At 45.6% G+C, this 24,939-nt stretch overlaps 1 protein-coding gene across 5 annotated transcripts in view; it reads right to left on the reverse strand.

The window, feature by feature from the left end:
- lpp (LIM domain containing preferred translocation partner in lipoma) overlaps window positions 1-24,939 on the reverse strand; it is a 188,316-nt gene that overhangs the window by 149,080 nt on the left and 14,297 nt on the right. For all 5 annotated transcript variants that reach the window (XM_083766328.1, XM_083766329.1, XM_083766331.1 and 2 more), the window contains one exon: window positions 3,594-3,638. The gene's annotated coding sequence lies outside the window, so the exon portion shown is untranslated. The remainder of the gene's footprint in view (window positions 1-3,593; window positions 3,639-24,939) is intronic.

Consider the following 24,939-nt stretch of genomic DNA (forward strand, 5'->3'; position numbering starts at 1 on the left):
GATTTGTCCGAGGTCAGAATGAGATCAATTACAGTTTAAGTCGAATCACACACTCTTGTGGGTTGGGTAATTAGCTGACACACTATGCAGATCACAGAACCGACTGAATGACTTAAACACAGGTGCTTCCTTACGTTGCATGTCTTTATTGTAGTCGCCAATCAGGATTTTCTCTATACATTCCTCACCAGGTAAGCACCCCTCAAGTATATCATAGAACCCATGCTGGTCAGGCGGTCTATATACGGTGCCCAATAATACAGATTTCGCATTTTTGAAAATGAATTCAACCCACACAGTTTAAATTTCATCATGCTGCAAGTCAGTATGAGTAATGTATTCAGTATATTGGTGAATATACATGCACACACCACCACCATGTTTGTTTCTGTCATTTTTAATGACTGAGTAATTTTCTATTTCAATCTCTGGGTCCTTGGTAGACTCATCAAGTTTTGTTTCAGTGAAACACAGGATGTTTGCCTTACCGTTTTGAAACAATTGTCTGATTTCAGCCAAGGCTGTTCACATTCAAATGAAACAGGTGAAGACCGTTGGAGGCGACAATTACATTTTCTAATAAAGTTGATATTATTATTTTTGCTCTCTCCACCGCCCCACACACATGCAAAATGTCCCTGAGTACTTAGAAAAGCGATATATAAATGCCAGATATTAAAGAAAAACGAATCACCTCCTCAACAAATATAACAAAGCTATTTCAGTACGTGAAAAGTTTGAAATCAGTCATGACCCTGACAACTACTCTCACTGAATAAAAACAAGCCCAGAGTTTCCATGGTAATCATGGCTTTCAGATTTAAAAAAGGCACCAGCCAAACAATAACCCTGTCTAAAAGTGACAAGAACATATAGCCTAGCACTGCTTACCAAATGCTAAATAAACCCAGATCCGTCTGAAGTGAGTGGTGCTGTACTGTGCTGTGCTGTGCTGTGCTGTGCTGTGCTGTACTGTACTGTACTGTACTGTACTGTACTGTACTGTACTGTACTGTACTGTACTGTACTGTACCTCCTCCCTGGCCTGTGTGTGTCTGTGTGTTAGGCTGTGCAACAGTGACACTTGGTGGTGAACAAACACTATAACGCTATTTTCATGCTCGGACAGACCCAGGGACAGACCTGACATGCGTGCCAGTGTGACTGCAGTAGGGCTCTGCAGGGCTGCTTACGAGTGGAACAAACTAGGCCCATGGCCTAAAAAACACTTCTGGGCATCTGTCAGAACGTAAAACAGGCACTGCACTCCCCACACAAGCCACCCATCCTGAGCATGTCTGATATAATGCATAATAAGAGCAATGACAGTTTGGGCATAAAAACCTAGATGATTTTTTTTGGTTCGCGTTCAATCTCAGAGTGCTGAAGTGAGCTTATTGTTACTAGAAGGCCAGTGTGTTGATGAATGACATAGGAAGGAACTGAAGCTTCCTAGACCACCTGTTCAACGATTTATATATACAGTGAATAAGAGCCCAGGTGCCGGTATGAGCACCTCACCATCTGCCTGTGGAAAATAAGAAATCTTTCTTTTCAACAGCCCTGTGTGCCTTGGTAAACAGAAGCATTAACACCCTACAGTAGGCTTATTTTAACATATCCAACTACAGGTAACCGCTTCTCCACGGTATCAATTGATGTTTACTTGGGAGGGTATGCACATTATGCCGGGAACTAAACAGCATTACAGCTGTTTTTAAAGAGACTAACGATACTTTTTTTAATAACACAAAAGAACCATCGCAAAACATGAGCAACTGAAGTTCAGGTATATCTAATGGTATACCATTTTTGTTCACACACACACACACACACACACACACACACACACACACACACACACACACACACACACACACACACACACACACACACACACACACACACACACACACACAAAATGAGCAGCAGTGTTACTTCTGTCTGCAAGCATTTTGTTGTTGCATTTCCCGTCAGTCAGTCACCCCATGCCTCCATATACGTATGGTCATGTCTCGTGACATCACGTGACATCATCAGGGATTATCATGCAGAAATCTATAGGCCTATACTAGAGTGCCCTCACACCTAAGTCGCATTGCCGATCCGACTGATATACCCTAAATATGGGAATCTCTGTATCACTCAGTTGAGCACAAACATTGTTAGGCAAAGGGTTTTGTTGTGTGTCAGACCAGAACAGACAGACAGACGGAGTAAGAGAAAAAGGAAAGGGAAGGGGAAACCTTCCCTGCCCTCATCAATATTAAGCCCATATACAGTATGGGAATATGGAGATCCCTGATGTCATCAATATTGGCCAGCAACTCTACATTCAACCTCAAACCTCAAACCCTTAGATCTCCATATATGGAACTGACCTGTTCTCACATTCCATATGTTGATCTGACCTCATCAAACCCTGTACACAACACTCCGCTCCATATATGGCTCCATATATATAGTACAGAATTCATTCCATATGTTGATCTTCCCCCCATGCCAAAGCACCAGGGCTCGTCCAGCAGTCTGCCGTCACCCAGGCGGATGTGTGGACGCAATCTCGCCCTTTAGGGCGAGGTTCTCACCCTCAGGGCGTCTTACTGGTATTAAACGGTCTCAAATATATGACACTGCCAACTAGGCATGTCACTTTGACATTCTTATGAAACTTGAAGAACCCGTCTCCTCCTGTGTAACTTGATTTGGTTGGTGCTCCACGGCTTGCTCAAGTGTTCAGACACGTTTGAATCACTTCCCTTTCATTACTCTCAGTGTTATGATAAATCTAATATTCCCACCGAACTTTGAAGCTATTAGTGTCCTGTCAGAGCAAGGTCATAGTTTTCAGATTAAGTCTATTTTAACATCCTTTATGTGGGCAAATTAGACAAAGTTTCTTTTGGTTCAAGGGGAGTTGGGTTTTGCAATATTACATAACTAAACATGTCATGTCTTGCTTTCTTGATATCCATGGCTAATTGAGAAAATTGAAGATGGCATCATGGGGCAACTTGTGTTACAAAGGCACCCTCTTATTCTGTGACTCGCCTTTATGAATGGAAATTGCTTTTTTATAAAGTGGGGCCGCTAGGGAGGTGCTATGAGGGTTACTTGGAAAAGGAGAGGAAAATGAAATTATATAAAACAATTATTTAGCATGTCATTACTGAAAATAGTCAATAGCAAATGCAAACAATATCTACAAGCTTGTGACGTGTTGTGAGCTTATAAATCTTCTGTCATTTCACAATAGGGGGGCTGCAGCCAGAGGTTATGGCTATTTAAGGGTCCCTAGCATGGAAAATTTGGGAACTACTGCAAGGACACGATGAAAACTTCCATCCAGGAAACAATAAGGGTAGGAATCTATTTACAAATATAAATGTAGGATCTGTTGACCCCAACATCAGCTTCTCATCCTCTCTGGGTGAGAAGCAAAATTGGCACATTTCTCAGAATTGCACATATTTTCACTGACAGGAGCACTCACTGTTCTACAATAAAGCATTCCATTCTGTTACATAATAATGAATGGTAAAAATAGTTAATCAAATATTCCAGGAACGATGAGAAGAGGAACTGGAACTTACCCAAATGTTCAGTACTGAGAAGTCAGGCACTGCAGGGTCCAACTCCTGGAGAGAAAAGGGTAAATAGGGGTTTTACACTTCTGTATATCAGTGAAATTACTTAACATTTTAAAGATATTTTGGGGCTTTTCTGCTTTTATTTCAATAGTACAGTGGAGATTGACAGAGTACAGGGGAGTCAGGCATACCAGCCTATATGTAGTATGCACCTTAAGCACTGTGCCATCAGCGCCCTGTACTGTGATTGGGGTCCCAGGGCTCTGTACTTGGCCCCCTCCTTTAAGTTTCCTCTACGCCAAATGTCTTCGCTGAATCTTACTACCTACAAGCTCACAATGTGTTGAGTTGCGCACTTGTAGATCAGCTATTTCCACTGAATGTCACGATTATGACATGCCCAATAGGAATGCTAGCGTTCATGTTCAATGATGAAACTTGTTACAAAAATGGCTTACTGACACAACATTGGAGCTTTTAGATGAATCTATTACTAGACCCGTGCCCTACTAAGGGGCAGCATATTTGGGAAAAATGCAAGTAGGGATTGGGAATACATGCCCACCCGCTTGTGCAATAGTCCTTTCATGTATTTTATTTTAGTACATGCTGGAGTCTCAGGCTTAAATCATATTTTCGCACGCCACCACTAATATTGGAGAAATGGTACAAACATGAATTAAAGCTCAGCCAATCAGTGAAGGTGATGGGTCAGGTTAGGGTAGCCATTCAAACGCCAGAGACCCTTTGTGTCACGTTTGTGCCGTATCACCAACAGGTCGGGTTGGTCCAATCAGGGAAACCTGTGCCCAGCCCACACCCCTCCCAAACACAGAGATTGGCGAGTCCTCCGCAGAGCCGTGGACAGAAATGTATTTGGTAAAGTTTTTGTTTTTTTCCTTCAGTTCTTGGAAACCGTTCGGGGCATATGGGACACAGGCAGAGTTTGGGCAGCACCCGAGTTATGACACACAAACACATTGACATGTATACATACATTTCCTTAATAGATTAATTATTATTTTGATCAACTTTTATGTTAGTTTTCTTTATTCCTTGCCGATCTCCACTCTGTTACTGTTAACCTCTTCTGTTGGTCTGGGGAGTTTGTAGACAACCATGTGTCTTCTCTGATACAGATGAAGGTATAGGTATGTACTTCATTCCTGCACCACCAGGATGCACTTTGGAGTAATTTCTTTACCGTATTAAAAACCCATCTCTGTTCTACTTAAAGTTTTATTCAAATAAAAGGCACCAACTTTTGACTTGAGGGGGATAAATACAGAAAAAAATATAATTGTGACGGAAATGTCTATTTCAGGTTGTGTATGTCCTACATTCTGTTTAGATACAGGTATGGGTGGGGGTGGACTGATATTTTTGTCTCCAGGGCCCAGAGGTGTGTACTCTTCTTGTTGAGGAATGCTTTTGTTCTGATAAATTGACGCCGTCAGTTTCCCATGTTGCCAGTGTGACATATACTACAGGGAACAGTAGTGGGAATACTGGTGCTGCATGCAACTTGAATCAGTCAAAGTGACAGTTGCGGTTTGTGTTTATTTCTTTTTTTTCTTGGGTGGGGGGGTTCTGTCCTTCTGGATCTGAACTTCTGAGTCTAGAAAGTAGGAAGAAATAGGAATTAAGATACTTACACTCCCCTTCTCCACTTAGAATGGAGAAACACTAGGCCTATTTGCACACCTTCACGCTTCTCACTCTTAATAACTCAATGCATTATAATAACCACTCTATATACTTAGCTGACCGGGCTCCCCCAGGGGTCTATACTTGGTCGGATGGTCCCCTTCTCTTTCCCTCTACATTCTACTCTACACCATCTCTTTGCTAAAATACCCCATCTACAAACTCACAAAGCTTCACTTCACGTTATACTTTTTTTTTAAGTACATCATGTCTACACTCTGCTGTACAGGCAGTACAGCTGTGCACGATGCAACACAACAGGCTATGAATAGGAAATAGGACCAGGCTATTATGTTGATGTTTATATGCAATACACTTCTTCCAAAATAACTTCTAGCATAGCAGAGTTTTGAAGCCTCTGCATGGGCCACACTTGAATCCATCCATGACACCTTTCCCCAAAATGATTATTTTCCAAGTAAAATATCAAAGAAAGTAAGCAGGTTTAATAAAATCTGAGGCAAGCTGGGCTGCTGGTGAAATACAGCTTTAAACAAATCTAGCCTGGGGAGGGCAAAAAAGAAAAATCCTGGGCCAAGTTTGCAAAGCCGTAATATGACTACCCTAATAAATTAAAGAGATTCCAATAAATTACTCATGGCCTCAAGTCATAGTCGGAATCCATAGATGATGATGTTTTCATTGCAATGACTTCAGCCAGGCCATACTCTCTTATGGCATATAGGCCTACCGTATGTAGAGGTTCTGATTTTACACATTTCACAGAATATCTGGAAATGTTTTTATTTTCTCTCCACTCTTTCGTGTGATCTAAACAAAGGTGTATCTAATTAATGATCCATTAATAAGCGTCCCAGAATCAATGTTTAGATTCTTCTCCATAGAGATTTGCGTTTTACACAATAATGCAATTTCCAGACCTCTTCTTTTGGCAGTTAAACAAAATTAAGCACTTTCTGTCAAAGAAATAGCCATTAAGATAACTTTAGAGTCCAACCACTCCACTGAAAGAAGATGAAGCGATAAATACTCAAATTATCTAAGCCATTAAATGTTCAGTTACAGAGACCTTTTGCTATCAAACATGAAGTGATCATGCAAGTACAGTATGCCATTAACACAATTCTAAAGACTCATTCTGTCAAAGAAAAGTAATTTAAGCTCTGAAAAGGTCTTTATGCTTCATATGATGGATGGCTTTCAACAGGGAAACCGGTTTTTAATCCAAATTTATATAAATCCTAAAAACGGGTAGGAGGATCAATAATGTTATATACATGTGCAACCATTTGAAACAACAGCATAAAGAAATTGGTGCCCGTATCAGTTTCATAGCCACTGTTGAGTGTCTGTACACAGTATACATATATTTCATTCATACACTGGTAGATGCATACTTATGCATATATATGATGTATGTAGGAGGGAGCATGTCCTGGAGGTCTCTAGGGCAGTGGTGGGTGCATTTTGTACGCGCAATTTCTTTCTACGTCCGAGCATAGACATGGTAACACCCCGCCTGCCGCTGATTGGCCTACCGACACTGCCGACGTTTTGCCTGTCCTCCGAGATGCAAGGCTACTCCGTGGTAATTGATTGAACAACTATGATTTGATTTGGCTGTGTTCTAAATTAAAGTGTTAGTGTTGATTATCGTGTATTAATCTAATTATAGTAAACTAATACTAAAAAGATATTTATTTGTTTCCCACCACGGAGTAACCTCGTAGCCTCGGTCCAATCCCATGCTTACTTATCTGCAAAAAGAAAACCTTGCAACAGACTATCCAGCATGTAACCTCGCCTCACCAGGCTTTCCACCAACTCGGAGGAAAGCCTGGTCTCTGTTTCAAAAGTCTGTATGATCCGGTCAGGAGCTCTTCTACAAAAATTAAAGTTACAAGTTACTGTCGCGTGTTGCCATTCTCTTGTACTTGTATTATTTCCCACCACGGAGTACCCTTGCATCTCGGAGGACACGCAAGACGGGCAGTGTCGGTAGGCCAATCAGAGGCAGGTGGGGCGTTATCATGTCTATAATCAGACGTAGAAAGGAATCACGCATTTTATACAGGACTGTAGCAGCGGCAACGTGTCTTCTGTGGCTAAGGCTGTCGATGGAGAGTGTTATACTGGCAGTGTCCTGGTCAACTCCAATTATTTTGAGGGCCTTTCTCTGAATATTGTCCAGTAGACCAAGTTGTGTAGATGGTGAGTAGTATTTGGAAGTATATTCTTTGTTTGACCGGAGTGAAGGTCGTGGAGGGAGATTTGTGTGATTTGGTGTAATATGGTCTCTGGAACAGGTACTGATGAGCAGGCGGGCAGCTGAGTTCTGAACATATTGGAGTTTAAGGACACTGGAGGTGGTGCCATGGAGGATATTGTTGCAAAATGCTTACTACTATTGCTGGATCAATCTGTTATTCTTACAGTATGTTGTTCTTAGCTACCCATGTTGCCTTTTACCGTCTTAAAGGGGGAGATGATTCAAACATTTTTCAAGGTCCATTTTCTCCATGGATGCTACTTCCTAAGTGCTTCTTCGACGGACCAGGTTGATGGGGCCTTGATGTGCACAGCCCGAAAAAGGTAGACCAGAAACATGAAAAATACATGAACACCTTGGCCTTTCTAGTGTATTTATAACCACTCCTTTACAGTGGGAGGGCAAAGTGAAATGCATGTTCCGATTAAAGAAATGCACACGTTACCTTTTTTTTTTAACCAGGTGCACTATTAATGGGCTTGAAGGGATCTGCCTTAGGGCAAACGCAAACAAGAACAACTACAAGAGACTCATCTGACATGAACATGACCTGGTTCCATCCATCTCCACCCAAAATGAGTTTTGGTTTTGGATATAAAAATGTTTTATACAATTAATTGAACTAATCAATATAATAAAAGCATATATATATATATATATATATATATATATATATATATATATATATATATATATATATATATATATATATATATATATATATCACTGAAATTCTAAAATAGGTAAAATAGCAGATCTACAAGCTCACAAAATGTTGCATGCCTGCCTTGCCTAGTACTACACTACAGGGATCATTTTACTATTTGTCCTACTTAGCCAGAGTTAAACAAACTAATGAGTGATATGCCTATTTATGTCATTGCTTGCAGTCTGAAGGTTTATTCAAGTAGCAGCTCAAGTAGCAGATGTTTCACGCAGATGCAGATTGTTTGTTTTCAAAGTGACAGAGACACGGGCAGCAAAGCTTGTGGCTTATTTCTAACCTATAATGTTTTCAGATACATATTTTAGCGTGATGATTACGTTTAAAACAAGTAATACACAGTCTGGATGTCATCTTGAATGGGATTAAAAACGGAGTAGTTCTGCGTTTGGAGGACGACGCAGCAATGGGAATAAAACAGGTGAATTAATCAAGATTCATTTGACACTCGTCATCACGCATCACGTTTTTGTTCAAAGGAAGTAATTCAAATTGGATTTTTATGGATGATATAAAAATACATCCATTGTTAGGTAGGTCCATATGATGACCACGGATATGGTCTAAAAGTGTAAAAAACGTATTTTTCATTTGACTAGGTCTTCATTGATGGATGTCTGCTCTAACATACAACTAACTACAAACTGTCATTTCCACCCTTTATAGGAGCTGCTACTCGATAGACACCCAGGAATTGAGCTAAACTAGGCTAAGCTCACCATTTAACATACCTTCAAACTGAGCAGACATAAATAGGGCATGTTAGACTCTGGTTTTGGGGGAATTTGACAAATGTTCCTACTTCCTACAATTGCTTTAAGATTTCAGTCAAGAAACCGGAGAGTGGAAAAGTGACGAATAAAATGCCTCCAAACTAATGAAATAAACATGAAAGACAAACAAAGGATCGTAGTGAGTGAGGCAAGTGTTGGCAACTGCGGCGGTACACCACGTATTCTGGACTGGCACCTGACAGCAGCAGACAAACTTCTCTATACAACTTCACTGTTTCCTAGAATGTTTTGAAAGATGTAACTGGGTTAACTCAGCCATGCATAGTGCTTGCTAGTTCTTAAATGATTGATGTGCTATTGACTAGTAGGGTCTTGCAGCGAGGCTTCAATCATTCATAGATGATGTTGGAGCGACCTTTTTTGTCTGACAGTTGAGCAGTCCAAAATCTTTTTGTATTTTCTTGTGAAATCAATTGTCTGACAATGTACTTTATTCTGTTCAACCTGAGTTATATTTTAAAAAGGGTTGGCGTTATAAGCCTTGGATTCTGCCTTCACTTGTCGGTGCCACTAGTTAGTGGATTTTACTTTTCTTTTTTTATGGACCGAAATAAAACTACTACTACTTATTAGTTACTACTACCATTTGCAGGAAGGTAGGCCAGGCAACCTCACAGGGCTTTGTTCAAACCAACCTCTACACAACGTAATTTCACAAACTAGGAGAATGTCAAGCAGAAGGACAAAGGAAGTCATTATTGAAAATCCACTGGTGAACCCCACCTGGTGAACCCAGTTGGTTTGGTTCTGAAACAGTGAACCGTGAAAATATAACTCTGAGACACAAAGATGTACATGTCGGTAAAAGTGGTCAAATAGTTGAAAGTGGTTAAATAAAGACCAAGCGGGTGTTGGAATGCTCACAAGCTAAGTGAAATGCTAGGAAGAAACCCCTTTGAAAGCTCAGAATACAGTAGAGATTTGCATCACAGGCCTTAACAACAACCACATCAACAGCTTGTGTTACTAATTGCAATTAAAATAAGACTAGAGCTTTAAGCAAATAAGATCAACAGGTATTTGTGTGTATCTTCCTTTTCACTCTGACAGGTTTACAAAGACCATTTAACTTTCTCACAATTACGAGCAATTATTCCCCTGGATGATTATACATTAGCAGAGCTCCAATTTACTCTTCTCTGCTAAACAGGAATGCCTAGCACGTTTGGAATTTAGTGGGAAGATGGCGTCGCTCTCTCGTCTCCTCTCCGGTACACAGAGAAAACCACAAACCAAATATACAGACAAGTTATTTTCTTTTTTATGACACCCATAGCCTGTCCATCATAGCTTGTGTCTCTGGTGCATCATACACAGTGAAGCGAGTGTTTATTTAAGAGTCTACAAAGGTCCATTTGGTTACATCTTATATACTCTGAGTTAGAAAGGTATCATCATCATCATCATCACTGAGGATTTTACTGTGAAACAATAATGAAAGATTGTGGAGGCAAAAGACTGTTTTTACGATCTTGTTTCCGTGCTCTTGTCTTGACCAAAGTTACTGCTCATATTCAAAAAATCTGACTCGTCTGAAGTGAGTGGTGCTGTACTGTACTGTACTGTACTGTACTGTACTGTACTGTACTGTACTGTACTGTACTGTACTGTACTGTACTGTACTGTACTGTACTGTACTGTACTGTACTGTACTGTACTGGCCCTCCTCCCTGGCCGGTGTGTGTCTGTGTGTTAGGCTGTGCAACAGTGACACTTGGTGAACAAACGCTATAACGCTATTTTCGTGCTTGGACAGACAGACCCAGGGTCACACATAGCTGTCTATAGGAGTAGTTGCACCAATCAAAATATGGTCAAATAAATGCTTATCAATGTTGTCCTCAAAGGTCCCTTGTTTTACAACTATGCTCTGGCACGAAAAGTGCAATCCCTAGGAGGCAAAAGGGATCATACGGTCTTGTTTGTTTGTGTTCCCGCTGACTTGTTGACTACAACAAGCTGAAATTGGGTTCCCAGAGCAAGGGGATTTAAGAGATTATGGAGCACTTTCATACATTTTGAGCCATCTTATGTGCTGGATCTGTCTAATAGCAGCGAGTGTCAGTGACTCTCCTCCTGACCTCTACTTAACTCTTCCAGCGCATGCTACAAACCAAAAAAGTCACTGTAGACTTTAAACAAACAGCTCAAACGATGACTGAAGTTACAATGTTTGCACGTGGGGGGGCACGCATTAGTCCGACATCCCATTAGTATGACTACGTGGCCGGTTTTAGACTCACCCGTGGCTTCCGCATGCGGTTAGGGTTTGGGGATAGGGTTAGTATGGGGCTCTATGGTCGGAATATTGGGTAGTCGGATTTATGGGCATCAGATTATTGGGATTTCGGACTAACATTAAGCACCCTTTTGCACATGTGTGGTGGATCTTCTATGATCCACAATGCACGCAAGAGGTCATATAACAATTGGATAATCCACTAATGAGACAGATTCTAGAATGACCTGTTAAGAGACCTGTTATGGACTCAGTCCATAACCTCTAACCTGCTACTTAGCAGTGCTGACAACCAATAAATGTATTGTATACGTCGGGTGATGAAAGCAGCTTTTCTCCTCTTGACAGAATGCTGCAGTTTTCTCCACCCACACGTGGTGTTTACTCCTGTTTGGTTGTTTTCATACCCTGCACGGAATCCAATTTTAATAAATACACGAGAATGATTGACCTCACACAGGCAGCTTTTGACTTGACAAGCTGTAGCACAATTCACACACTGCGTGCTAACAATGATATAAAATACGATGCCAATTGGTATTATTAAATTGGAGACATAATGGACCAAAGTTAAGTTTCAGAACTTTTGTTGCTGAGTTTATATGATGATTTGGAGTGTTACAGACCACCATATATGGTGCCCGACACTAACTGACGGGAAATGCTCGATTCCATAGTTAACTGCACTAACAAGACTCTGTATGAGGGATTACCAAGGGTGAGCCAGAAAATAGCAGCCAGGAGAATGAGACTAGCAGGACACTGCCAAAGGCATCAAGAACTGGAAACGACTGGAAACGACGATGGAGGGCTCGTCTGAGGATGACCTAGAGAGAGCAACCTTCGGTCGCAAAAACATGAACAGGGATCAATGCCTTTTGTTCCAACCACCACAAATCGGATGCCTGCTAATTTTGTCTCATCTCTAGCACTACCAAGGTGGGGTTTTTTTTCCGAAGTACCAATCATGAGGTCACATACTCAAATACCTTGTTTATATAAAAAAAAGGAAAAACAATTAACGTATCCATGGCAATTCAGAAGCACTGTACAATGATCAAAGCAGTGTGTGATCCCCGTCTGGTTTCTACATCAATACCTCTGGGTGATTTATTTTCATCCCCGGTAGGCATGAAAATTATTCCTGTGATAGATTTATGCTTAAACCTGAACCCATAGTAGACCTTTCTTTCAAAAACTTTCATACCAGCCCATAGCAGAGACGGGTATGGTACGAAATCAGATAAGAACTTTGACTGTCAATATTCACGTGATTCCGATGGCTGGGATTCGGTCAGGCACAAGAACACAGGCCCAGAAACAGTTGTCAATACAATAGGGCAGGAATGGGCAACTTTGACAATGGAGAGGGCCACTGTCTATTTTTCGATGCTTACTCCGAGGCCCACATTGGATATTACTGTCGTAGCAAAAATAGCCGATCTACAAGCTCAAAAGCATCGCAATGCGGCGTGTTTTGAGCTTATACATATGCTCTTTTTTTTTCTTTTTTTTTTTTACAATATCAAAGGTTTTATGGTCAACTCATGATTCACCAGAATGCTGGATGGCTTGATTCTAGGCTTAAAATACTTTATATACGGTAAATATTTTTGCAAATCTCTATGGGAATAATAATGGCAGATCTTTCAGTGGAGCCAGAAAACCACGGCCACTGCTATGCCCTATAGTGGCAGTACCTACAGTATAGTGAAGTCTCACATAGCCAGACGACCAGAGATCGAGGGAAGTCTAAATAATAATAAATACATAAATAAATATATATTCTGGCGCCCCTCCCCCCGTATTTTTGGTCAAAACTAGCTTTATTCGGTTGGCGATAGGGCCTTTCTGTGTGGAGTTTGCATGTTCTCCCCGTGTCCCCTAGGGTAGATACCCTCACAAAAACATGCCGTAATCCTGGTCTCTAAAACTACCTCCCCCTGGCCAGCCGGGGCGCCTGATGGAGGGGAAAGGAACTGGTCGGAATAACGTGTCCCTTCCACGAGCTACGTCAGGCCGGGGAAATTCCCCTCCGTCAGGTGAAAAGAAGCAGCTTGGACTCCTCATGCATAGAAGGAGGCATGAGGTCAGTCCGCTGCCCCCCCAGGTTGGCAGAGGAAGTGTAGCGGCCAGGATTACATTAGATAATTGGCACTGGGTGAAAAAGAAAAACTGGGTTACAAAATCGTGGGATAAAATTTAGAAAAAAATAAAAAAATAGCTTTATTCAACGGCCCATAATTAAAGAACCGATGATCGCAGTTATAGTATAAAGTATAACATTTATTTTCTGGGTGGAAGAAAAGATTATCGTCTTGGGTCCCGGTGGGCCTTCAAAATAAGGGTCTTCACTGAAAAACACTGGCACTGGCTGAAGAATGTATCAATTATAACTGTCAGTTAATGTTTTAATTGACTGGAACCAACTGTTTAATAATTTAGAACATCTTTTATTCTAATGGTGCTCAATGTACTTGTGATGCATTCACAATGGCTACCCTGTAATGTGTGTCAGATGCATGAGATGGGACTTTTACTAGTTTTATTTATTTATGCCAACACCGTTGACTAAGCTGGAGACCTGCTATTTATAGCACACCGGCAGTGGACAATTAGGTCAGTGTTCATCACTGCCTGATCAATGGATGATAAAGCAATTTTGCCATGTCTGTGACAATGGCAGATATACTGCTAGGTGTAATCATCGCTTTGGAAATGCTGAGAAGTTCAGTCGTCATGTGAAGACTTATAAATATGGATAATAAAGCCTTTGATGAATATGCATATAAGAGGTTCACATTGTATGAGTATTCTATCATATGTTCTAACAAGTGTAGATGAGTGAGGCTGCTAATGGACTTAATGTGTAATCAGTGTATAGAGACGATGTAGAAAATAGCTCTGTTCCTAAGTTTTAGTTGGCTGGTAGACACGACACAGGCCTTTCATAATGCTTTCTGTGTAAGGACTTCTCTAATTACACAATTTCACTAAGCAATATATGAGCTAAGACATAAGAACTAAAGTAATTTCTTGGCAATGTAATAAGGCTATTAGACTTTTCTGACACTGGCTTATATCAAGCATGCTTGACCTTTAAATGGGATGAATTTACAGTGGACATTCTTGGAAATAACTTGCTCATTACTTAAATGGACAAGTGAGGAATTTCTTAAAAATACATATGGATGATGACCTTGTGTGGCACAATATTACATACTTACAATCTTATCTGTATCATCCTTTCTTTTAATGTCCTCTAGTTTGTATAAATACTGCCCTGAGATCATTATGCACCCTTGGAGAAGTGGATACTCTTAAATCGGACTACAGCAAGATCATGTGAAAAGAGAAACTCCCAGGTATAACTATGCCAGCACAGGGATAGTGACTTCCAGCCAAGTGAATGATTTGGGTCAGTAGGTAATTGCATTTCTGAACCACAGGGGACTTGTTGGCAATTAATCCTGTCACTGATCCACGTGAAACATGCACAGTGTGCCAGTCGACTGACACATGAACCTAATTTAACCACAAAAGCCCTATATTGTTTGAATATAGAAGATCTACAAGCTCACAACGTGTTGTGATGCAATGTGCTGTGAGCTTGTAGATAGATAATCTTCACTATTTTTTTTAGAATTGTTAGTTTTTTTTGGTTTGGACTTTTTCACCTAAAATGACTTGCCCAAAATAGAGATGCCAGGTGTCAAGGTGTGATGAGAATCATGAGATTAGATCATATTTACTGTATGTGCTTCTTTGCAGCTACCAATCTAGTCAAAAAAGAAATTGCTCTAGAGTCTAGACCAGTTAAAGGTATATTCAGTGATTTCACTCAAAAAACCTTAGGTTTCGTTTTTGGCTGTGGGACCCAGCCTTTCGTCCAATCAGGATAGAGAGTCAAAAACGAAACCTAAGTTTATCTAAGCTCATCTCGCTCAAGAATCGCCTAAGGGTGGCGCCATTTCCATGGTGCCAACACAGAATAAATCCATATACTCACGAAACAATACTGATTGGGTCGTGCAGCTGTCAATCACGGATGTAGCTGCTAGCTCCGCCCCGGAGTCTATAAAGCAGCCCACCAGCCGGAAAGACATCATTCCTGCCTTTTTCTGAGCTAGCACAGATGTGTTTTCTAAGACTACCACTTCCTTAACTCCGTTGAGACTTTTATTCCCCCTGGACGAGTGCTTCACTTGTACCCTGGAATTCGCGGTGGAAACCCGGTGGTCTTACACTCACGAAAACGAAACGCAGTAAGTTTCCGAAACAAAAAAAGGGGGCTTTTTTCTGTCAGTGCTGTGAAGCCTCTCGGACATAGCCCCGTTAGCCTTGGCTAACACTAGCTTAGCTTAGCCTAGCTGTTGACAAACGCTAGCTTAGCCTTGGCTCAGCCTAACCAGCGTCGGGAGACCTCGCGTTAGCCGTGAAGCCTTGCCTGGACCGTGGAACAAGAGCCAGCCGACGATAGACAAGAAACAGCCGCTCGTCGGAAAGAAGCTCAGCCCGGCGACCGCGGAAGTCAACCTGCACTGCTCTGCTAACGGTGAGTTGATAAACCTCCGCTTTGCAACCCCAGTTAGCTCTGTTTTTTCCCCTGTTTCTCTACACTATTGTCGGAAGCTTTGAGGGACCCTACTAGCTAAAACGCAGTTTTCACAGACTCCCTCGGCCCGCGCTGACCCACGTTCTTTCCCGCTACGCTGTGTCGCAAGACTCTTCGGCTCGGAAAGCTCTTTCCCGCCACGTTGTGTCGTAAGACCCCGTCGGCTCGGAAGCCCGTTCCACGACTATCACAGGCTCCCACACGGCCGCAAGGCCTAGCGCTAGATTGGCGACGCACGTTGCTCTGTGTCGGCAGACCCTAGCTACTAGCTAGCTACTATCTAGCTGCCCTCTGGCTACTTCTAGCCTCCTCTAGCTGCTTTCAGCTACTCCTGTTGCTTCTAGCTACCTTTGACTACCCCTGGCTCTTGGTGTGTGTTTCTGTAGCTGTTTATAGCGTTTTCTAACGTCATCTAGCTACTTCTAGCGGAATCTAGCGGATTCTAGCGGATTCTAGCTACTTTTCCTCCAGACCTCTGGAGAACACTGCGCTTGGCCTACGAAACTCTCTCCTTGTGTCGGAAGACCCTGGTTGGTTTTTTTCTAGCCTCTTTACACCTCAGTGGATAGTTGAAAAACGACACTAGTCAACATGGCTACTGGCAGTGACACTACGCGGCACGACCAGACCCAGGAGGACCGTGAGCGGATCTGTTTCAGTCGTACCTGTAACAGAACCCTGGCGTCAGACGACCCGCACACCTCGTGCATGTTCTGTTTAGGCCTTGAGCACGCTCGTCAGGCCTTCGAGACACATGGTTTCTGTCCATGCTGCCTTGTCCTCACTACTAAGGACAAGGGCCGCCGCCTCTCACGGGTTGGCGCACACTTCAGAAGGATCGCTGACAACCCCGTCCGGGGCCCTAACAGCGATGGAGGTCCTGACCTCAGAGCTGCCCTGTCCCGCCCTGCCGTTGATCCTTGGCCCTCCCTTCCTACTCCCAGTGGTAGGATCCCTGCCAAGTCCGGCTCCACTGTGACCAAGCCTAAGGCCCGCCCTACGGCAACGGTCACGGGACGGGATTTGACCATTGGGTCTAAATCACCGACCAGGAAGGCGCCCAGGATAGCGACGAAGAGGGCCCCATCCCTCCGTTACGAGGAGGAGCCCTGCGAGGACGCACGGGCCAGACCACAACCGGCGCCTAGACGTCGCCAGCCGGCCGCGTCCTTCACCAACGCCTGGACTGACAGAGCCGGAAGGGCCCGCAGTCCTGACACTTACTACAGCTCCGCCGGTGCTGCTAGAGCCGGAATGGCCGGCAGCTCCGCCGGTGATGTCTATCCCCCACAGCGTATTAACGACAACTGGGGCGAGGAGATGGAAGAGGTGGATCCTCGAGACGACCTGCCCTCATACCAGGATCCCCATACGGAGGATTTCACGGTCCTCGACGAGGTGTACTCCGACGACGAGGACGACAGGTCCTCTGACCCCGACGTCATCCTGGACCGTGACGTACGCTTCGGTGACCTACCGGACACCGACCAAGCGGACTCGGACAACCTCCCTCCACTGGATCTCCTCCCTCTGGACAAGGCAGACATTGTGGAGGTGTTCATGGTGGCGGCCATCAGGTGTGGCCGTGCATGGCCAACAGCGGCGCCCCCTCCACCAGAGGAAGAGGAATGGGGATCACGCCTCAGACAGACCGCCAAACCGGTCCCTCGAGTCAAACTTCCCTTGGCCCAAGGTTTCAAAGCCCACCTGACAGCCATGTGGAAGGAGCCGCTGACACCGCTCCCCATGCCGCGCCGCGTGGGCCTCTCCCTGGACACTGAGGACATGCCCACGGTGGGCCTCGACAAGATGCCGGCCATCGACAGGATCATGGCGGCTTTCCTCCTAGACCCCTCCTCCTCCCATGTCACCCCACTGTCCAAGGACCCAGTCCTGACAGATAGGAAGGACAGGGAGGCTTCCGCAGCCAATGGGAGGCTCTACACACATTTGGCATCGGCTGGCAGGCACCTCAATGCCGCCCTCCTGCTGCAGGGGTCTCTCACGAGCCTGCTGCTGGAAATGGGGGACTCCCCATCTCCAGAGCAGATGGCAGAGGTTCGTCGTCTCCATGACGAGTCTGTAGACTTCGTCCACACCGTCACAGAGCAGGTGGGGAGAGCTATGACTCTCTCCATCATGGCGGAGAGGGACAGATGGCTCGACGTCTCTCCAGACCTGCCTGCAGAGACCAAGGCGAAGCTCCGGAAGGCGCCCATCAAGCCTGGTGGCCTCTTCGAGGGGACACTGGAGGAGCTGGCTCTGACCTGGGAAGGCCAGAAGAAGGGTCGTGAGACCCTTGCTGCCTACGCCGCTCCGGCTCAGCGTACACGCCAGCCTTCGCGCCAGTCCTCCCGCCCACCTACGCGCCAACCCCAACGCACCAGCGGTGGTAGGGGTGGTCGCTCTAGCTCCAAGCCCCGCCGGGAGAGGACAGGAGACCAGCAGGCACCGTCCGGTACCTCGGCCAACGCCCCCAGCCGTGACAGACGCCCGGCTGGGCGTGGCCGCGGCCAACCAACCCATGGCCCCAGACGAGGCCAGGGCAGAGGCCGTCGGGAGCCGCAGAACAAGTGACACCGTCCCCGTCCCAGGGGAGACGAGACCAGACGTCTCCCCTCCCCCCCCGAGCCTGGATTCGAGTGTCCTTCCCACACTCAGACCGCCCAGGAAGAGGCGGCGGCTCATGATGCGGAGCGTCACCACGGGTGCGGCCGTTCATCAGAATGTTGTTGTTCCAAATGTTGTAAATGTTTATTTTCCTGTAATAAAGGCCTTGATGCCATTAAAAACAAAACAACAACAACAACATCGGGGGGACATGAACCCACTGCCAGGAGTAGCCCCCGGGCTCTCCGACACAGTGGGGCGGGACCTTGGCCTTGTGGCGGGCCTAAACGCCACTGGCAGGACGGGTCATGCCGAAATTTTCTCTGGTCCACCAGGGGGCGCCAGCCCTGCGCGACGACGCGCTCCCCTGGCGATGGAGAACCCCCTTGCGCGTCGCCTGACACAGTGGGAACTGTGCGGAGCGTCTCCTTGGGTTCTCCGCACCATAGCGAGAGGTTACAGGCTCCAGTTCGCTATGAGACCCCCTGCATTCGGAGAAATCCTCTACTCCGATGCACGCGGCGAAGCGGGTCAGGTTCTCCAGCAGGAGATCAACTCTCTGCTGGAGAAGAAGGCTGTCAGAGAGGTACCCCTGAGCCAGAGTCGCAGCGGGTTTTACTCACGCTACTTCCTGGTCAAGAAGAAGGGGGGGGGGCTGCGTCCAATCATGGACCTACGAGCTCTCAATCGGTACCTCAAGTCCTTCCGCTTCAAGATGCTGACAGCCAAGTCTCTTGTGCGCTCTATACGCATGAACGACTGGTTCACATCTATAGACCTGAAAGACGCCTACTTTCACATCCCTATCTACCCACCTCACAGGAAGTTCCTGAGGTTTGGTTTCAAGGGGAAGGTGTACGAATACACGGTTCTCCCCTTCGGGATGTCCCTGAGCCCCAGGGTGTTCGTCAAATGCACCGAGACGGCTCTGGCCCCTCTGCGGCGACGAGGTCTACGTGTAGCGAGCTACATCGACGACTGGCTTCTGAGCGCAGGCTCGCCACAGGAGGCACTATGGAACACCACTCGGGTGGTGTCCCATATGTCCTCCCTAGGGTTCACCATAAATCACGAGAAGAGTGTTATGGTGCCCGCCCAGTCGATCAACTTCATAGGCATAGCACTGGATTCAGTCTCCTTCACGGCTCAGTTGAGCCCGGAGAGGATCGACGCCTTCCTGAAGTGCGTGGCCCTGTTCCAGAGAGGACACAGACTGCCACTCAGAATCTGCCTACGTATGGCGGGACTGATGGCGTCGGCCATCTCCCTGGTGCGGTTGGGCAGACTCCACATGAGACCCTTTCAGCGCTGGTTGAGGTCTCTACGGGTGCCCACCAGATTCCTCTCGCGGCGAGTGACAATTTCCGGGGAATGCACGCTCGCCCTGAGATGGTGGTCGGACAGACGGATCCTGACGGAGGGAGTCCCCCTTGGTTTACCGTTGACCAGGAAGGTCGTCACTACGGACGCGAGCCTGAGTGGGTGGGGGGCCACCCACGAAGGCAGGTCGGCCAGAGGGATATGGGATGGAACCTTGAGGTCCGCCCACATCAATTATCTGGAACTCCTAGCGGTCTTCCTCGCGCTGCAAGCGTTCGAGCCGCTCATACGGGGTTGTCATGTCCTCGTCCGTACCGACAACACGACAACGATGTGCTACATCAACAGGCAGGGTGGACTGAGGTCCTTACGCCTGCACACGTTGGCATACAGGCTTTTGACTTGGTGCGACGGGCGTCTTCTGTCACTGACAGCCTGCCACGTCCCGGGACTACTGAACGCGGGTGCAGACCTGTTGTCCAGAGGTCCCCTCCGTTACGGCAACTGGTCCCTACACCCGGGTGTAGTGGAACAGATCTGGGACAGGTTCGGGACTCCGGTGGCAGACCTGTTCGCTACAGACGAGAACAAGAAGTGTCCACTCTTTTTCTCCTTGACGGGCTCGCCAACGTTGGGACTGGACGCGATGGCACATCAGTGGCCTCGGGGCCTACTCTATGCCTTCCCTCCACTGGAGCTGATTCCCTTCACCTTAGCCAGGGTGAGGGTTCAGGGCTCGAACGTGCTACTAGTGGCTCCAGCCCGAGGGTCCTGGAGACAGGACATATTTCCCCTCCTCTACGACCAGCCTTGGCAGCTCCCTCTGTGGAGGGATCTGCTTACCCAGGCGGGTCGCGAGATATTCCATCCGCGCCCACAGGACTTAGACCTATGGGTGTGGCCGGTGAGGGGTCGACTCTAATAGCCACAGGCTTGCCCCCTAGAGTCATTGAGACGATCTTGGGAGCCAGGGCCCCTTCGACTAGACAGCGGTACAACACGGCTTGGAACGTGTTTATGCGCTGGTGTGCGGCAAGGCCGGAACGTGCCGTTCCTTTTCAGGCCTCGGTGGTTCTTATCCTAACCTTCTTGCAAGAGTTGTTGGATAGACACTTGGGGAACTCCTCAGTGAAACTCAACCTGGCGGCCATATCGGCCTACCATGTGGGTATGGACAACAGACCAATAAGTGAGAACTTATTGATTCGACAGTTCATGAGGGGTGTCAAGCGTGCTCGGCCGGTATCTAGATCCTTAGTTCCCTCCTGGGATCTGACCTTGGTACTGCACGCTCTGTCGAGAGCCCCCTTCGAACCGCTGAACACGGTGGGTTTGAAGTTTCTCTCTCTTAAAACTGCCCTGCTGGTCGCTTTGACTACAGCGAAGCGTTCTAGTGACATGCATGCGCTCTCGGTGAGTCCAAGCTGCATGAGATTTAGTGGGAACGGTACCAGGGTTTCGCTCAGGCCGAACCTGTCGTTCCTGCCCAAGAACTTTCCTTCCGGATGTACTCCGGTAGACTTGGCAGCTTTCCACCCGCCCCCTTTCGCATCGGCGGAAGACGAGAGGCTGAACAGTCTCTGTCCGGTCAGGGCACTGAAACTGTATGTAGACAGGACTGCTGCCTTTAGGAAGGGCAATCAGTTGTTTGTCGCATGGGACCCTCAGAGAAGGGGGAATCCCATAACCAAGGTGAGACTTTCACAATGGGTTGTGGAAGCCATACAGTTGACCTATGCCGAAAGTGGTGCACAACCCCCGGAGGGTTTGCGGGCTCACTCTACGAGAGGCATGTCTGCATCCTGGGCTCTTGCGAAGGGAGCTTCACTTCAGGATGTGTGTACGGCGGCGAGTTGGTCGTCCCCTTCGACTTTCGCCACGTACTATAACTTGGACGTGGCATCCCTTGGAATTGCTCACGCCGTTCTGGGAGCTGCCGCTACGTGATGGGACAGTTGGGAACAACGGTCACACGCGCGCACTTCAGGAGTTAGATCCTAGGGCATATAAGATGGGGAACCATCAGCCCGCATCTGAGTGCTTAGACAGTTTTCACTGGCTAGCTCCTTAGATAGGTTCTTGTCTACTGGGCCTGTGGTCCAGATAGCCTCCTTGCCTTTCCTTCTCCCCACGGGCAGGGGACTGCTGGGGGAGGGGTCCCGGGTCGGGCCTCCTTTTCAACTGGTGGTAGTGATACGGGGGGTTTATGTACACCCTTAGGCGATTCTTGAGCGAGATGAGCTTAGATAAACTCTGGGTTACTTTAGTAACCTCAGTTTATCAAGCGAATCGAGCGAGAGAATCGCCCTTACTACCCTTCTTGCTTAGAAAAAGCACAGAAAAAGGACTGGTTGATAGGAATGATGTCTTTCCGGCTGGTGGGCTGCTTTATAGACTCCGGGGCGGAGCTAGCAGCTACATCCGTGATTGACAGCTGCACGACCCAATCAGTATTGTTTCGTGAGTATATGGATTTATTCTGTGTTGGCACCATGGAAATGGCGCCACCCTTAGGCGATTCTCTCGCTCGATTCGCTTGATAAACTGAGGTTACTAAAGTAACCCAGAGGTTTTTTGACCCCCAGGGGTTAACTGGGGACAGGGAGGAACTCCTTATATGGCCAGCACACTCTATAGTAGAGAGGATTATCACAACAAAACAAAAAAATAAGTGATATTTGAATTAAGTGAAATCACTGAATATACCTTTAATAAAACTTTTATGGATAATCAAAATCAAAATGGATAATCAAAGCAATAACATGAGTTTACATATTAAACAAAGGTTTCAACAGGCATTCAGCTCCACAAATATTCCATTATCATCTTTTTTAATATGAATAGCCTTAGGCAGTCAATTTAAACTTATAGTAGTCAGCAGCAGCATCATCAGCAGTCAAATGTCATATGTTTAGAACTAATATTAAACATGGGACATTTATTTTTCTCCTGTCATACAAACACCCATTCTTAGCTTTTCTTCACATAGGCCAATGGTTCGCAAACATTTTCATGTCAAGGACCCCCAAATTGACACCAATGAGCCTGCGGACCACCATTTGGAAAATATATGCCAGGGACCCCCATGAGAGAAGATTTTTACAGCTCTAGCAGTGATTCTGAACCCATTTTAATTTCCAGGACCCCCAGTTTGACATGCATTAGTCTACGGACCCCCGATTTATATTGTAAAATCAATGTTAATTTAACTCTGAGAGTGTACAAATGGTTCCATTTGTACACTCAGAGTAACACACCCATATTGGGTCCATTTGGTTCCAAACTATCATTTAGCTGGGTACCCCCTGGAACTCCCTCAAGGACCCCTGGGGGTCCCCGGACCCCACTTTGGGAACCAGTGACATAGGCTAATCAAGTTCAAGAGCAAAAAGAAAAAGGTTAAAAGCCAAGGCAACCTCACATTATCACAATGGCTGCAGAATTGCTCCACAATGCAAATTGCTATAGAGAGAGGCATTTACACTAGTGCATTCTCTTTTGAATCCATAACACTTTGCTCACATATTTAATATACCATTATAGCTCTTAATAGTCATTTACTATTCCACTTCCGCTTAGTATGAACACTAACACCCTTGAAGAGCTTTTAAAATAAGTTCGGAGACCTGAGACTTTTAAATGTCACAAGCTAACTTTTTAATATTTTAAAATGATAGATGAAAAATTGAGAAATGTTCTAATTCAGAATTATATTTGCAGCCACGTCTTATCACTTTCCATGTTTGCATAAACACTCAACTTCTCTGCTACAAGCAAGAAGCACCAACAGTTATAATTGCTCTAATGGTATTTCTGTGGCTCCCTTGTTCTGTAACTAACCACACCAAACATATTAACATAGCAAAATCTATTGTCACTGTAGAAAAAAGGTAGGGTGTTTATTTCCACACCCAATAAATCTTTTAACCTTTAACCTGTTCCATTTAACACGTGCGTGCAGTCGAACCCCAAATCAGGTCTGATTGCTGTGAAACTTTGTATGCATATTCCCACTAGGAGGAAATGCCACCCTACAACTTTCAAATCGGCCTCATGGTCGCACTATAACAGGCAGATTCATGTTTTGAACTGTAGGTCATACAATCAAAATTCCCCCTGGATTCCTTGGATCATTACACAACCGCCCATATTGGTCATGCACATTTTCACCTGACAATATCAACACCATTTCGCTTTTTGAGCGGTGCCTGAACAGCTCCAACTACCGGCTATGTCCGTCCATCCATCCCTATGTCCCCATGTCCGTTTGCACTATGGACAGCAGTAGTGCTGGGTCACCTGGGGGGGGCACCGGGGCGGCCTGACTGAGAACCGTACACAGTAGTACAGCACAGAGTACACTACAGCACACAGTACAGTGCCTAACCACTCCAACTAACAGCTCTGTCTGTCTGTCTGTCACAGTAGTAGCACAGCACAGAGTACAGTATAGTACAGTACAATACAGAGCACAGTACAGACTACAGTACAGTACACAGTAGTACAGTACAGTACCGAGCACAGTACAGTGTACAGTACATTACAGATTACAGTAAAATACAGTACAGAGTACAGAGTACAGAAAAGTACAGTACAGAGCAGAGTACAGTCCAGTACAGTAGAGTACAGTGCAGTACAGTAAGAGTACAGTACCAGTACGTACATACTCGTACAGTCACCCAAATTGATACACCACCTTATCTCTGTAGTCACATAATCAAGGTGTATCTGGATCTAAGGATGGCAATTAATTCAAACCACTTTGGTTTGTGTGTAAGGAGCAGCACGGTCTCAAAGCTAGCAGGGCTTTAATTACAGTAGTATGGCCCTAAATTGGGGTAACAGGCTGAAGCACAATGGTGTGTGGACGACGACGACAGACTGGGGAAGGGTGAAGTACCCGAGGCAAAGTGATGAGGTGGGTTGGACAGGGCTGAATATATTATCAGTGGGCCTTTTGCAGGTGGATAACAACATCAATCAAACGATCGCTGTATTACCTTTAAGAGCAGTGTGCTGCACTGGTAATTTTTACAGTGTCATGGAAGAAAAGCCTCAGAAACGTAATTTCTCCCAAGAGCAAACTGATCTCCTTGTGCAGCAGGTACAG

Source organism: Protomyctophum parallelum, assembly GCF_964188405.1.
Source record: "Protomyctophum parallelum genome assembly, chromosome: 6".
Classification (NCBI taxonomy): domain Eukaryota; kingdom Metazoa; phylum Chordata; class Actinopteri; order Myctophiformes; family Myctophidae; genus Protomyctophum; species Protomyctophum parallelum.